Below are 15,109 nucleotides of genomic sequence, written 5' to 3' on the forward strand. Positions count from 1 at the left end.
TGTATGTATCTAGTGTATAGTGTGCGTACGTGTATACAGTGTGTACTGTGTGTGTATGCACTGTGTATACTGTGTATATAGTGTGTGTATGTTCTGTGTATAGTGTATGTACTGTGTGTAGTGTGTAAATAGTGTGTGTATGTGCTGTGTGTGTATACAGTGTATGGTGTGTATGTGCTGTGTATAGTGTGTGTATGGTGTGTGTATGTGCTGTATACTGTGTGTGTATGTGCTGTGTATGGTGTGTATATGTACTGGGTATGATGTGTATACAGTGTATAGTGTGTGTATGTGCTGTGTTTAGCGTATGGTGTGTATACACATTGTATGGTTTGTGTATGTGCTGTGTTTGGCATATGGTGTGTATATACATTGTATGGTGTGCGTATACAGTGTATGGTGTGTGTATGTGTGTGAAGTGTATACGGTGGTTTGTGTATACGGTGTATGGTGTGTATACAGTGTATGGTATGTATACAGTGTGTGGTGTGTGTATGTGCTGTGTATAGTATGTGTATACAGTGTATGGTGTGTATACAGTGTATAGTGTGTGTATATAACAACTTGGATTTGTATAGCGCCCTCCACGCCGGACGGTGTCTCAGAGCTTCACAGTAACGGATCCCAGGGCCGAGCCGGGGAGGGGGGGAGGGGGTGGGGGGAAGGAGGGGGTGGGGAAAGGAGGGGGGGGGAAGGAGGGGGTGGGGAAAGGAGGGGGGGGGGAAGGAGGGGGTGGGGGAAGGAGGGGGTGGGGAAAGGAGGGGGGGGGGAAGGAGGGGGTGGGGGGGAAGGAGGGGGGGGGGGGGGGGAAGGAGGGGGTGGGGGTGAAGGAGGGAGGGGGGGGGAAGGTGACCAATGGTGCGGTTGAAAAGGTCTTCAGCCGAGACCTGAAAATGGGAAGAGAGGGGGTGTGAGGAAGGCAGTTCCAGAGCCTCGGGGGGTAGTGGCTGAAGGCACAGCCCTCGAGGGGGGGGCGGAGGTCTCGGGGGATGAGGAGGAGGTCAGACCCGGAGGAGCGAAGGCAATGGGTACTGTGTTGAGGAGAGAGGAGGTCAGAGAGGTCGGGGGGTGCGGAGGAGTGGAGGGACTTGAATACAAGGGTGAGGGTCTTGAAGTGGATCCCTCTGGGACAGGAGCCGGTGCAGTCCGGCATACACATATATAGTGTATGGTGTGTGTATGTGCTGTGTATATACAGTGTATGGTGTGTGTAGTGTGTATATGGCGTGTGTATGGTGTGTAGTGTGTAATGTATCTAGTGTGTGTATGGTGAGTATGTACTGTGTATGATGTGTATGAGCTGTGTAGGCTGTGTGTATGGTGTGTATATGGTGTGTGTAGTGTGTATGGTGTGTATGTGCTGTGTAATAATAATCCTTACATTTGATATAGCGCTTTTCACGTCTTCTCGACGTGAAAAGCGCTATATCAAATGTAAGGATTATTATTACACAGCACATACACACCATACACACTATTGTTTCCTAACCTCCTGTCTGTTTCTTTTAACAACGATATTAAATCGCTATCGTCGGGTTACTGACCCACCTGCCTGTGGAAACAGTTTTCCCAGTTCAACCTATCAAATCCTCTCATGATCTTGAAAATCTCTATTAAATCCCCTCTTAATCTTCTCTGAACTAATGAGAATAATCCTAGTTTCGCTAACCTCTCCTCATAACTAAGGTCCTTCATCCCTGGTACCATCGGGTAAATCTCCTTTGAACCCTCTCCAATGCCCGAACATCTTTCCTAAGGTGCGGGGCCCAGAACTGAACACAGTCTCCAACTGAGGCCTAACCAGTGTTTTATAAATATTCAACATAACCTCCTGACTTTTGAATTCTATGCCTTATTTATAACGCCGAGTATCCCGTACGTTTTTTAACAGCTTTATTACCTGTCCTGCTACCTTCAGAGATTTGCTGATGTGGACCCCCAGGTCTCTCTGTTCATTTGCCCCCTTTAAGTTTGCACCATCAGCTTATATTGCCTCTCCTTCATTCTCTGTACCAAAATGCAGCACTTCACATTTCTCCACATTAAACCTCATCTGACACGTTTCTGCCCATTTTACCAATCTGTCTGAGTCCCCTTTGAGGCTGGTGCTGTCCTCCTCACCATTAACTACCTTTCTGAGCTTAGTATCGTCTGCAAATTTGGAAATTGTGCTCTCTATATCCAGGCCCAGATCATTAATATAGATCAGAAATAATAATAATAATGATCCTTGCATTTGATATAGCGCTTTTCACGTCGGGAGGACGTCCCAAAGCGCTTCACAGAACACACTGTAAAGTGAATTGACTGTATATTTGTGGGCGAACGCGGCAGCCAATTGCGCACAGCAATGTCCCACAAACAGTCGTGGATTGAAAATGACCAATTTATTATTGTTTTTGGTTTTTGGAGGGATTATTATTAGGCTCTGTGTGGAGTAAGGAAACTTGCCCGAGGTTTGGCCCTCTGCCTGGAATTGAACTCAGGTCTCTCACTTGCAAAGCGAGTGCTCTAACCACTGAGCTACAGGACTCCGAGTGTGTATAGTGTGTACGGTGTATACAGTGTGTACCTGGTGTACAGTGTGTAGTGTACAGTGTGTATGGTGTGTAGTGTGTACCCGGTGTGTAGTGTACAGTATACAGTGTGTACCTGGTGTGTAGTGTACAGTGTGTAGTGTGTACCTGGTGCAGTGTGTACCTGGTGTGTAGTGTACAGTGTGTACCTGGTGTACACTGTGTAGTGTACAGTGTGTAGTGTACGGTGTGTACAGTGTGTACCTGGTGTGTAGTGTACAGTGTGTACCTGGTGTGTACAGTGTGTACAGTACACAGTGTGTACCTGGTGTGTACAGTGTGTAGTGTACAGTGTGTACAGTGTGTAGTGTGTACCCGGTGTGTCCAGTGTAATGTGTAGTGTGTACCTGGTGTACAGTGTGTACAGTGTGTAGTGTGTACAGTGTGTAGTGTGTACCTGGTGTACAGTGTGCACAGTGTGTAGTGTACAGTGTGTACCCTCCATTCCTCCCCATCCCCCGCCCCAACCGCCCGACCATCGGTGGCCTTCAGCCTCTCAGCCCCGAGGCTCTGGAACTCCATCCCCAGTGCCTTCGCCGCTTCCTCCCTTTCCTCCTTCAGGGCTGTGTCTCAAAACCTTTCTCTTTGACCTTCAGCCTTCAGCTCCGCTCTCAACTCTCTCCCCCCTCCTCGCCCCCTCCCTGCCCTCCCCTCACCCTGACCATTCCCCCCCTCCTCGCCCCTCCCTGCCCTCCCTCACCCTGACCATTCCCCCCTCCTCGCCCCTCCCTCCCCTCCCTCACCCTGACCATTCCCCCCTCCTCGCCCCCTCCCTGCCCTCCCCTCACCCTGACCATTCCCCCTCCTCGCCCCTCCCTTCCCTCCCTCACCCTGACCATTCCCCCTCCTCGCCCCCTCCCTGCCCTCCCCTCACCCTGACCATTCCCCCCCTCCTCGGGTCCTGACCCAACTGTACAGCGCTTTGGGACGTCCTCCCAACATGAAAGGCGCTCTGTAAATGGAATCTTGTTGTTGTTGTACAGTGTGTAGTGTACAGTGTGTAGTGTGAACCTGGTGTACAGTGTGTACAGTGTACAGTGTGTAGTGTGAACCTGGTGTACAGTGTGTACAGTGTACAGTGTGTAGTGTGAACCTGGTGTACAGTGTGTACAGTGTACACAGTGTAGTGTGTACCTGGTGTAGTGTGTACAGTGTACAGTGTATGTAGTGTGTACCTGGTGTACAGTACCCGGTTTGTGTAGTGTACAGTGTGTAGTGTACAGTGTGCAGTGTGTACCCGGTGTGTAGTGTACAGTGTGTAGTGTGTACCCGGTGTGTGTAGTGTACAGTGTGTAGTGTGTACCCGATGTGTGTAGTGTACAGTGTGCAGTGTGGACCCGATGTGTGTAGTGTACAGTGTGCAGTGTGTACCCGGTGTGTAGTGTACAGTGTGCAGTGTGTACCCGGTGTGTAGTGTACAGTGTACAGTGTGTAGTGTACAGTGTGCAGTGTGTACCCGGTGTGTGTAGTGTACAGTGTACAGTGTGTAGTGTGTACCCGGTGTGTGTAGTGTACAGTGTACAGTGTGTAGTGTGTACCCGGTGTGTGTAGTGTACAGTGTACAGTGTGTAGTGTGTACCCGGTGTGTAGTGTGTAGTGTGTACCCGGTGTGTAGTGTACAGTGTACAGTGTGTAGTGTGTACCCGGTGTGTAGTGTGTACCCGGTGTGTGTCTGTACAGTGTGTAGTGTACAGTGTGTAGTGTGTACCCGGTGTGTAGTGTGTAGTGTGTACCCGGTGTGTAGTGTACAGTGTGTAGTGTGTAGTGTACAGTGTGTAGTGTGTACCCGGTGTGTGTAGTGTGTAGTGTACAGTGTGTAGTGTGTACCCGGTGTGTGTAGTGTGTAGTGTGTAGTGTACAGTGTGTAGTGTGTACCCGGTGTGTAGTGTGTAGTGTACAGTGTGTAGTGTGTACCCGGTGTGTGTAGTGTGTAGTGTACAGTGTGTAGTGTGTACCCGGTGTGTGTAGTGTGTAGTGTACAGTGTGTAGTGTGTATCCGGTGTGTGTAGTGTGTAGTGTACAGTGTGTACCCGGTGTGTGTAGTGTGTAGTGTACAGTGTGTAGTGTGTACCCGGTGTGTGTAGTGTGTAGTGTGTAGTGTACAGTGTGTAGTGGGTACCCGGTGTGTGTAGTGTGTAGTGTACAGTGTGTACCCGGTGTGTGTAGTGTGTAGTGTACAGTGTGTAGTGTGTAGTGTACAGTGTGTAGTGTGTACCCGGTGTGTGTAGTGTGTAGTGTACAGTGTGTAGTGTGTACCCGGTGTGTGTAGTGTGTAGTGTACAGTGTACAGTGTGTAGTGTGTACCCGGTGTGTGTAGTGTGTACCTGGTGTGTGTAGTGTGTAGTGTACAGTGTGTAGTGTGTACCCGGTGTGTGTAGTGTGTAGTGTACAGTGTGTAGTGTGTACCCGGTGTGTGTAGTGTGTAGTGTACAGTGTGTAGTGTGTACCCGGTGTGTGTAGTGTGTAGTGTACAGTGTACAGTGTGTAGTGTGTACCCGGTGTGTGTAGTGTGTACCTGGTGTGTGTAGTGTGTAGTGTACAGTGTGTAGTGTGTACCCGGTGTGTGTAGTGTGTAGTGTACAGTGTGTAGTGTGTACCCGGTGTGTGTAGTGTGTAGTGTACAGTGTACAGTGTGTAGTGTGTACCCAGTGTGTGTAGTGTACAGTGTACAGTGTACAGTGTGTAGTGTGTACCCAGTGTGTGTAGTGTACAGTGTACAGTGTGTAGTGTGTACCCAGTGTGTGCAGTGTGTAGTGTACAGTGTACAGTGTGTAGTGTGTACCCGGTGTGTGTAGTGTACAGTGTGTAGTGTGTACCCGGTGTGTAGTGTACAGTGTGTAGTGTACAGTGTGTAGTGTGTACCCGGTGTGTGTAGTGTGTAGTGTACAGTGTGTAGTGTGTACCCGGTGTGTAGTGTACAGTGTGTTGTGTACAGTGTGTAGTGTGTACCCGGTGTGTAGTGTACAGTGTGTAGTGTGTACCCGGTGTGTGTAGTGTGTAGTGTACAGTGTGCAGTGTGTACCCGGTGTTGTAGAGTGTAGTGTACAGTTGTAGGGTGTAGAGTGTAGTGTACAGTGTGTAGTGTGTACCCGGTGTGTAGTGTACAGTGTGTAGTGTGTACCCGGTGTGTAGTGTACAGTGTGTAGTGTGTACCCGGTGTGTGTAGTGTGTAGTGTACAGTGTGTAGTGTGTACCCGGTGTGTGTAGTGTGTAGTGTACAGTGTGTAGTGTGTACCCGGTGTGTGTAGTGTGTAGTGTACAGTGTGTAGTGTGTACCCGGTGTGTAGTGTACAGTGTGTAGTGTGTACCCGGTGTGTAGTGTACAGTGTGTAGTGTGTACCCGGTGTGTGTAGTGTGTAGTGTACAGTGTGTAGTGTGTACCCGGTGTGTGTAGTGTGTAGTGTACAGTGTGTAGTGTGTACCCGGTGTGTGTAGTGTGTAGTGTACAGTGTGTAGTGTGTACCCGGTGTGTGTAGTGTACAGTGTGTAGTGTGTACCCGGTGTGTGTAGTGTGTAGTGTACAGTGTGTAGTGTGTACCCGGTGTGTGTAGTGTGTAGTGTACAGTGTGTAGTGTGTACCCGGTGTGTAGTGTACAGTGTGTAGTGTGTACCCGGTGTGTGTAGTGTACAGTGTGTCGTGTGTACCCGGTGTGTAGTGTACAGTGTGCAGTGTGTACCCGGTGTGTAGTGTACAGTGTGTAGTGTGTACCCGGTGTGTGTAGTGTGTAGTGTACAGTGTGCAGTGTGTACCCGGTGTGTGTAGTGTGTAGTGTACAGTGTGTAGTGTGTACCCGGTGTGTGTAGTGTGTAGTGTACAGTGTGTAGTGTGTACCGGTGTTGTGTGTACAGTGTGTAGTGTGTACCCGGTGTGTGTAGTGTACAGTGTGTCGTGTGTACCCGGTGTGTAGTGTACAGTGTGCAGTGTGTACCCGGTGTGTAGTGTACAGTGTGTAGTGTGTACCCGGTGTGTGTAGTGTGTAGTGTACAGTGTGCAGTGTGTACCCGGTGTGTGTAGTGTGTAGTGTACAGTGTGTAGTGTGTACCCGTGTGTGTGTAGTGTGTAGTGTACAGTGTGTAGTGTGTACCCGGTGTGTGTAGTGTGTAGTGTACAGTGTGCAGTGTGTACCCGGTGTGTGTAGTGTGTAGTGTACAGTGTGTAGTGTGTACCCGGTGTGTGTAGTGTGTAGTGTACAGTGTGTAGTGTGTACCCGGTGTGTGTAGTGTGTAGTGTACAGTGTGTAGTGTGTACCCGGTGTGTGTAGTGTGTAGTGTACAGTGTGTAGTGTGTACCCGGTGTGTGTAGTGTGTAGTGTACAGTGTGCAGTGTGTACCCGGTGTGTGTAGTGTGTAGTGTACAGTGTGTAGTGTGTACCCGGTGTGTGTAGTGTGTAGTGTACAGTGTGTAGTGTGTACCCGGTGTGTAGTGTACAGTGTGTAGTGTGTACCCGGTGTGTAGTGTACAGTGTGTAGTGTGTAGTGTACAGTGTGTAGTGTACAGTGTGTAGTGTGTACCCGGTGTGTAGTGTACAGTGTGTAGTGTGTAGTGTACAGTGTGTAGTGTACAGTGTGTAGTGTGTACCCGGTGTGTAGTGTACAGTGTGTAGTGTGTAGTGTACAGTGTGCAGTGTGTACCCGGTGTGTAGTGTACAGTGTGCAGTGTGTACCCGGTGTGTGTAGTGTACAGTGTGTACCCGGTGTGTAGTGTACAGTGTGTAGTGTGTACCCGGTGTGTAGTGTACAGTGTGTACCCGGTGTGTAGTGTACAGTGTGCAGTGTGTACCCGGTGTGTAGTGTACAGTGTGCAGTGTGTACCCGGTGTGTAGTGTACAGTGTGCAGTGTGTACCCGGTGTACAGTACCCGATGTGGAACTCCGGTGACGGTTTAATTTGAATTATTTTATCGTTAATGATCTCTGACGGTTGGTGGTTGGGGTCTCGCGTCACCGGTCACGTGGGGCCCCGCCCCCTCCCGTCCGACGTCACTGCCCCCGCCCCCCGTACTGCCCCGCTCCCGCCCCGCCCCCATATCACCCCGCCCCCCACACTGCCCCGCCCCCCGCCCAACACTGCCCTGCACCCCCGCCCTGCCCTGCACCCCAACACTGCCCTGCACCCCAACACTGCCTGCACCCCCTCTGCCCTGCACCCCCTCCCCGCCCTGCACCCCAACACTGCCCTGCACCACCTCCCTGCCTGCACCCCCTCCCTGCCCTGCACCCCCTCCTGCCCTGCACCCCTCCTGCCCTGCACCCCCTCCCTGCCCTGCACCCCCTCCTGCCCTGCACCCCCTCCCTGCCCTGCACCCCAACACTGCCCTGCACCCCCTCCTGCCCTGCCCCCAACACTGTCCTGCACCCCCCCCCCCCCCCCCTGCCACCCCAACACTGCCCTGCACCACCTCCTGCCCTGCACCCCCTCCCTGCCCTGCACCCCAACACTGCCCTGCACCACCTCCTGCCCTGCACCCCCTCCCTGCCCTGCACCCCCTCCTGCCCTGCACCCCCTCCCTGCCTGCACCCCAACACTGCCCTGCACCCCCTCCCTGCCCTGCACCCCAACACTGTCCTGCACCCCCTTCTGCCCTGCACCCCCTCCCTGCCCTGCACCCCAACACTGCCCTGCACCACCTCCTGCCCTGCACCCCCTCCCTGCCCTGCACCCCAACACTGCCCTGCACCACCTCCTGCCCTGCACCCCATCCTGCCCTGCACCCCCTCCCTGCCCTGCACCCCAACACTGCCCTGCACCTCCTCCCTGCCCTGCACCCCAACACTGCCCTGCACCACCTCCTGCCCTGCACCCCCTCCTGCCCTGCACCCCTCCTGCCCTGCACCCCCTCCCTGCCCTGCACCCCAACACTGCCCTGCACCCCAACACTGTCCTGCACCCCCTCCCTGCCCTGCACCCCAACACTGTCCTGCACCCCCTCCTGCCCTGCACCCCCTCCCTGCCCTGCACCCCAACACTGCCCTGCACCACCTCCTGCCCTGCACCCCACCACTGCCCTGCACCCCCTCCTGCCCTGCACCCCCTCCCTGCCCTGCACCCCCTCCTGCCCTGCACCCCCTCCCTGCCCTGCACCCCAACATTGCCCTGCACCCCAACACTGCCCTGCACCACCTCCGGCTCTGCACCCCAAAACTGCCCTGCACCCCAACATTGCCCTGCATCCCCTCCTGCCCTGCATCACCTCCTGCCCTGCACCCCGACCCTGCCCTGCACCCCCTCCCTGCCCTGCACCTCAACACTCTCCTGTACCCCAACACTGCTCTGTACCCCAATACTGCTCTGCACCCCATCACTGCTCTGCACCCCAACACTGCCCTGCACCCCCTCCCTGCCCTCCACCCCCTTCCTGCCCTGCACCCCAACACTGCCCTCCACCCCCTCCCTGCCCTCCACCCCCTTCCTGCCCTGCACCCCAGCACTGCACTGCACCCCCTCCTGCCCTGCACCCCAACACTGCCCTGCATCCCCTCCTGCCCTGCATCCCAACACTGCCCTGCACCCCAACACTGCCCTGCACCCCCTCCTGCCCTGCACCCCTCCTGCCCTGCCCCAACACTGCCCTGCACCACCTCCTGCCCTGCACCCCAACACTGCCCTGCACCACCTCCTGCCCTGCACCCCAACACTGCCCTGCATCCCTTCGTGCCCTGCATCCCCTCCTGCCCTGCACACCAACACTGTCCTGCACCCCAACACTGCCCTGCACCCCGTCCCTGCCCTGCACCCCAACACTCTCTTGTACCCCAACACTGCCTTGTACCCCAATACTGCTCTGCACCCCATCACTGCCCTGCACCCCAACACTGCCCTGCACCCCCTCCCTGCCCTCCACCCCCTTCCTGCACTGCACCCCAACACTGCCCTGCACCCCAACACTGCCCTGCACCCCCTCCCTACCATGCACCCCTTCCCTTCCCTGCACCCCCTCCCTACCCTGCACCCCTTTCCTACCCTGCACCCCAACACTGCCCAGTACACCCACACTGCCCTGTGCCCCCTCACTGCCGGTGTCCTGACCAGCAATCCCCCAAATAAAAAGTAATCATTCACTCCATGGCTGTATGTGGGACACTGCTGTGCCATAACTGGTTACCACATTTCACCCACAAAATAGTCACTTACTTTACAGTATATCCTGTGAAGCATTTTGAGACGTCTCGACAACGTGATAAGGTGCTATATCAAATGCAAGGATTATTATTATTTTCACTCCAAATGTTTTCCAAATTTTAAGGCAATAAATGTGCATTTCTAGTAAAGAATGATATCTGCTATATTCTTTGCATGTTTCAGTTTTATTTGGCCCTGAAGACTGTAAACAAATTAAACTTATGAGTATTTATTAAAACACTACTCATTCTTTCATTCACAATATTTTTCAGAAATACATTTTCATTTGGAGACAGGTTTTGTCTGTATGGATAGTAAACGATGGAAGAGTAAATAAGGATCAACCAAACAATGATTTCTGAACTTTGATTTACAAAACTATTTACATAAAGTAAAAAGGTATTTAAAACTTCCTGTTCACCATTGTGCAAAATAATGGCAATCTTTGTATTCTGGAATAGAAACCAATGTACCAAAAGGGAAAACAGCTGAAGTTAAGCAGGAATTATGCTAAAATTAACAACATGGACAATACCAACATCAATGCATTAAGATGGTTCCAATGAATCGAACCTCCATCTGTGGAAAAAAAGGAAAACAAAACTTAGGAAGATCATTATCACCTGAGTTCTCTTAACTAAACAATTCATTTAAATAAAGCCACAGCTATGAACTTGCAGTAAAACTATAATGCATATATATATATAACTATACTGCAGTAAAACCATAATGCTCTGTATGTTAACCAACAGTGAAGATGATTGATAACAGCTTAGCTGATGAAGTACATGTGATTGAAAACAAAATATTTTAATTAAATAATTGTTAGTCTGTTGGATACAAGACCTAATTAAAAACTCTTTATTCTAGGTTTTAAGCTTTGTAAGCGTGAACCTTCTCTAGCTCTTAACACTGTCTAAAGCAACATTGGAAACTAATGACAAAAATATGAAGTGACTTCAGTTTGTCTTGGTCATTGGACCCCAAGACCAAGAACACCCCCTGCTGTATCTTGACTATACTGGTTGATGGTGAATGATTCAAACACATTTAGGATAGATTTATTGGGAGGGAGAAACGTTGGACAAGTTTCCTTACTCCATACACTTCTGGAGTCCTGTAGCTCAGTGGTTAGAGCACTCCCTTTGTAAGTGAAAGACATGAGTTCAATCCCAGGCAGAGGGCGAAACCTTGGGCAAGTTTCCTTACTCCACACAGAGCCTAATAATAATCCCTCCAAAACCAAAAACAATAATAAATTGGTCATTTTCAATCTACGACTTTTGTGGGACATTGCTGTGCGCAATTGGCTGCCGCGTTCGCCCACAAATATACAGTCAATTCACTTTACAGTGTGTTCTGTGAAGCGCTTTGGAACGTCGAGAAGACGTGAAAAGCACTATATCAAATGCAAGGATTATTATTATTATTATTATTATTACCTAGCAGTAAGTAGGAACCCGGTTGTTAGTTGAGTGGTGGATCACTTTTCCTAATCCTTTTTTAAAAAAATTGGCCACTCAATCGACGAGAGTTTGTGGGACACTGCTGTCGGCAATTCCACCGCGTTTCGCCCAGAAAATGCACAGTCAATTCATTTCACAGAATATTCTGTGAAGCACTTTGAGTCACCTCGAAGATGTGATAAGGTTATATATCAAAGGCAAGGATTATTATTATTAAAGAATATCATATCGCCAAATTTTTATTTTGATCTTGCTAATCCTTTGCAGATTTGGGAATTAGACACACAACAACAAAATTACATTTATAGAGCGCCTTTCACGTCGGGAGGACGTCCCAAGGCGCTGGACCGTCTGTGATCAGGAGCCGAGCATGGGGGAGGGGTGGGATACGGGTGAAAGAAGGCAGAGAGGTGGGAGAGCGACCGAAGGCACGATCAAAGAGGATCTTGACACCGGCCTTGAAGGAGGCGAGGGAGGAAGCGAGGCAAAGGGACCGTGGGATGGAGTTCTAGAGTGTGGGGGCAGAGAGGCTGAAAGCCCGGCCACCGATGGTAGGGCGGGTCGGGCGGGAGACATGGAGCAGGTCAGAGCCCGCTGAACGGAGGGAGCGGGCAGGTTGGTAGGGAGTCAGCAGGTCAGAGAGGTAGGAGGGGGCAAAGCCATGGATGGCCTTAAAGGTGAGGACGAGGATCTTGAATTCGATCCTCTGGGGGATGGGGAGCCAGTGGAGTCGGGCGAGGGTGGGGGTGATGGGGTCGGGCGAGGGTGGGAGTGATGGGGACACGGAGCCTGGTGTGTGAGAGTATACGAGCTGCAGAGTTTTGGATGATCTGCAGCTTGTGAAGGGAAGAGTTGGGAAGGCCAATGAGGAGGCTTCCATCTGACAATTTTAAATTACTGTACTAGATTCATAACAGGTAAGACATCGTGGTAGGCCTTGATTGTTGACCTATGAAAGGCATCCTACTGTAACAGTCTTGACTTTATCAGACTCTGCAAAAGGAATATCCAAGTACCATTTCCAGTGAGTCCTGCTTCATGCCCTAGATCAGAATTAGGTATTTTAATAAGGGTAAAAAGCAAGAATCACTGTTGTGTGGTTGGGGTAGGCCTGAGGACAAGCAAGAGACAACATAAAGTATTTATTTCATAGAGGATAATTAATGGTTTATAATAATATAATAATTCTTGTATTTGATATCGCGCTTTCCCCACCTTCTACGTATCTCAAAGCACTTCACAGGATACACTGTAAATTGAATTGATCGTATATTTTGTGGGCAAAACACGGCTGTCAATTGCACACAGCAGTATCCCACAAACAGTCATGGATTAAGTGACCAATGTATTATTATTATTTTGTAAGGAATTATTACCCCCGGAAAAACGATTCGCCAATCGACTAACCGGGTTCCTACTTACTGCTAGGTAAACAGAGACATGGAGTAAGGAAACCTGCCCCACGTTTGCCAGGAATCAAACTCATGTTTGTGAGGAAAGTGCTCTAACCACTGAGCTACAGGACTCCATTAATATCAGGAAGGTGGATGAAGGCAAGTCACTGGACTTGTTTAAGAAATGGCTTCATGCTGTAATGGTAGGATGGTGGAGAGCGTATTCAGGAAGGACGCAGTCAAATGGCCTGAAGGATTTTCTTCATCTCTTTTTATCTTGTGAAAGTAGGGAAAGCTCATTTGACTGTTCAGAGAGCAATGCTTCTGTCTCCAGTGATTTTCCCTTGTGATGATAGCAATTCCTATTTTTTTTTGGTCAGCCGGGTGTCTGACATATGCGGAATCCCAACACCTGCTTAAGAGTATCCAAACCGAACTGATGTCAACTGCATTCGGTTGAAGTTTACTTTGCTAACTGAGGAAAGATGATGAATTCATTTTGATTTTTGTTAACTTACCTCTAAATAAACATTTATAATCAATTCCAAACGATTTCGTTTTCCAAGGGCTGTTTAATTCTATTAAAAGTGTGGATCCCTCAACCACAGCATTTTCTCCACAGAATTTCCCTTTGTTGACTGGAGGTGCTTTAGAGACATCTCGAACGCTCAAGTATCCCTCTCCACAATCAGAACTTTGAAGACTGAATGTAATGTTCAGCACTATCTGTAAAAGCATAGCAATATTAATGTTTGACATTTTTATGCAATACAAAAGTGAATGTGCAAAATATGTAAAGGACCAGAAAACAAGAAGTTATATTGGTATTTCTGCTTCCAGAAATGGCATGCACTTTCACGTGTTTTATTTTAGACATTTCCAGAACAGTTCCTGCTGCTTTGAGGATGGATACAAACAACATCCCACCATCTGTGACAAGAGCTCCCTCTGCCGTCTCGTCCTCCTGGATCTCTCTGCCGATTTGACACAGTCGACCACGCCATCCTCCTCCCTTATCACACCTTAGTGGGACAGCGCTCAAATGGTTCAAGTCCTACTTAACCAACCGCCTCCACTTCATCTTGGCAAATGGTTTCTCCTCCTGACCCCAACCGGTCACCTGGGGGTGCCCCAGGGCTCCATCCTTGGCCTCTTCGTTTCCTCATCGTTATCCTCTCTCTGGGCAATGTCATCTGCAGATATGGGGTAAACTTCCACAATGTATGTGGATGACACACTTTGCCTCCTCTAGTATCAACTCCAGGTCTGGCAGACAGTAGGGCCTGGATGAGTGCAAACTTCCTGCTGCTGAATGTGGACAAGATGGAAGCCATACTCCTTGGCTCCTGTCAATGACTTCACTCCTGTGGATCTAAACTCCTCAATCACCCTGGACTCTCCCTCAGACTCACCAAACCAGTGTGCAACCTTAGCGTCTGGTTCAACCCCCAGCTGTCCTTCCTTCCACACATCCAATCCCTGACCAGGACCACTTTCCTCCACCTCCACCACATTGCCCGCCTCCGACCGTACCCTACCACAAATGCAGCCGAAACCTTTGCACATTCGTTTGTCACCTCCCTCTTGGATTACTCCAACGCACTCCTCACCAGTCTCCCCAGTTCCACTATTCACAAGATCCACTCACTCTGCCGCTCACATACTGACCCCGACCAAACTCGGTGCCCACATCTCACCAGTTCTGGCCCAGGCTCCACTGGCTCCCCATCACCAAACAGATTGATTTCAAGATCCTCAATCTCGTGTTCAAATCCCTTCACTCCCTGGCACCTCCACACCTCTCCAATCTCCTCACTCCCCAATCCACCACCTCCGCTCGACTGGCACCGGCCTCCTGCTGATCCCTCGCACCCTCGTACTTTCAGCCACTAGACCCCAAAACTGCTCAATCCCTCCTTCTTGCCCCCCCTCTCCCCTTTTTCAGGTCCTGCCTAAAACCTTCCTTTTCGACTGAGTTGATGGTGAGCTCCCCACCCCCAGCAGCTCAGAATCAGGCTCCGCCACTGTTAAGCGCTCTGAGACGCTACCCTGCGTGGAGGGCACTACATAAGTGCAAGTTGTTATTGTGTTGTTGTGGATAGTTGCCCTATTCCCAAATTCTAAACAATTCTGCTCTTTAATCAGCTGATATGCAGGAAAGTATGATATGATATATCATATAAAATATGATCTGCCTGAAAGTGTAGTGAAGTCCGATTCGTTAACAGCTTTTAAGAGAGAACTGGACAGGTATCTGGGGAAGACGGGTTTGCAGGGTTATGGGGAGAAAGCTGGTGACTGGGGTTAGTGAGAGTGACGCTCTGTCAAAGAGCCGCACAGACTCGATGGGCCGAATGGCCTCCTTCTGTGCCGTAACATTCTATGAATCTATGAAAAATAAAAAAAAAGTACTTTGTGATCCACTTTGTACATATTTTCATGCTTTCTTCCAGTAAGGCATCAATATTGAACCATATATCATTGCGTCGTACAACTTGACTCAAAGTGGAGTGGCAGAATCGAGTCAACCTTCTCACTGCGGAGAACAGCATCA

Source organism: Callorhinchus milii, unplaced genomic scaffold (genome assembly GCF_018977255.1).
Source record: "Callorhinchus milii isolate IMCB2004 unplaced genomic scaffold, IMCB_Cmil_1.0 Scaffold17, whole genome shotgun sequence".
NCBI lineage: Eukaryota > Metazoa > Chordata > Chondrichthyes > Chimaeriformes > Callorhinchidae > Callorhinchus > Callorhinchus milii.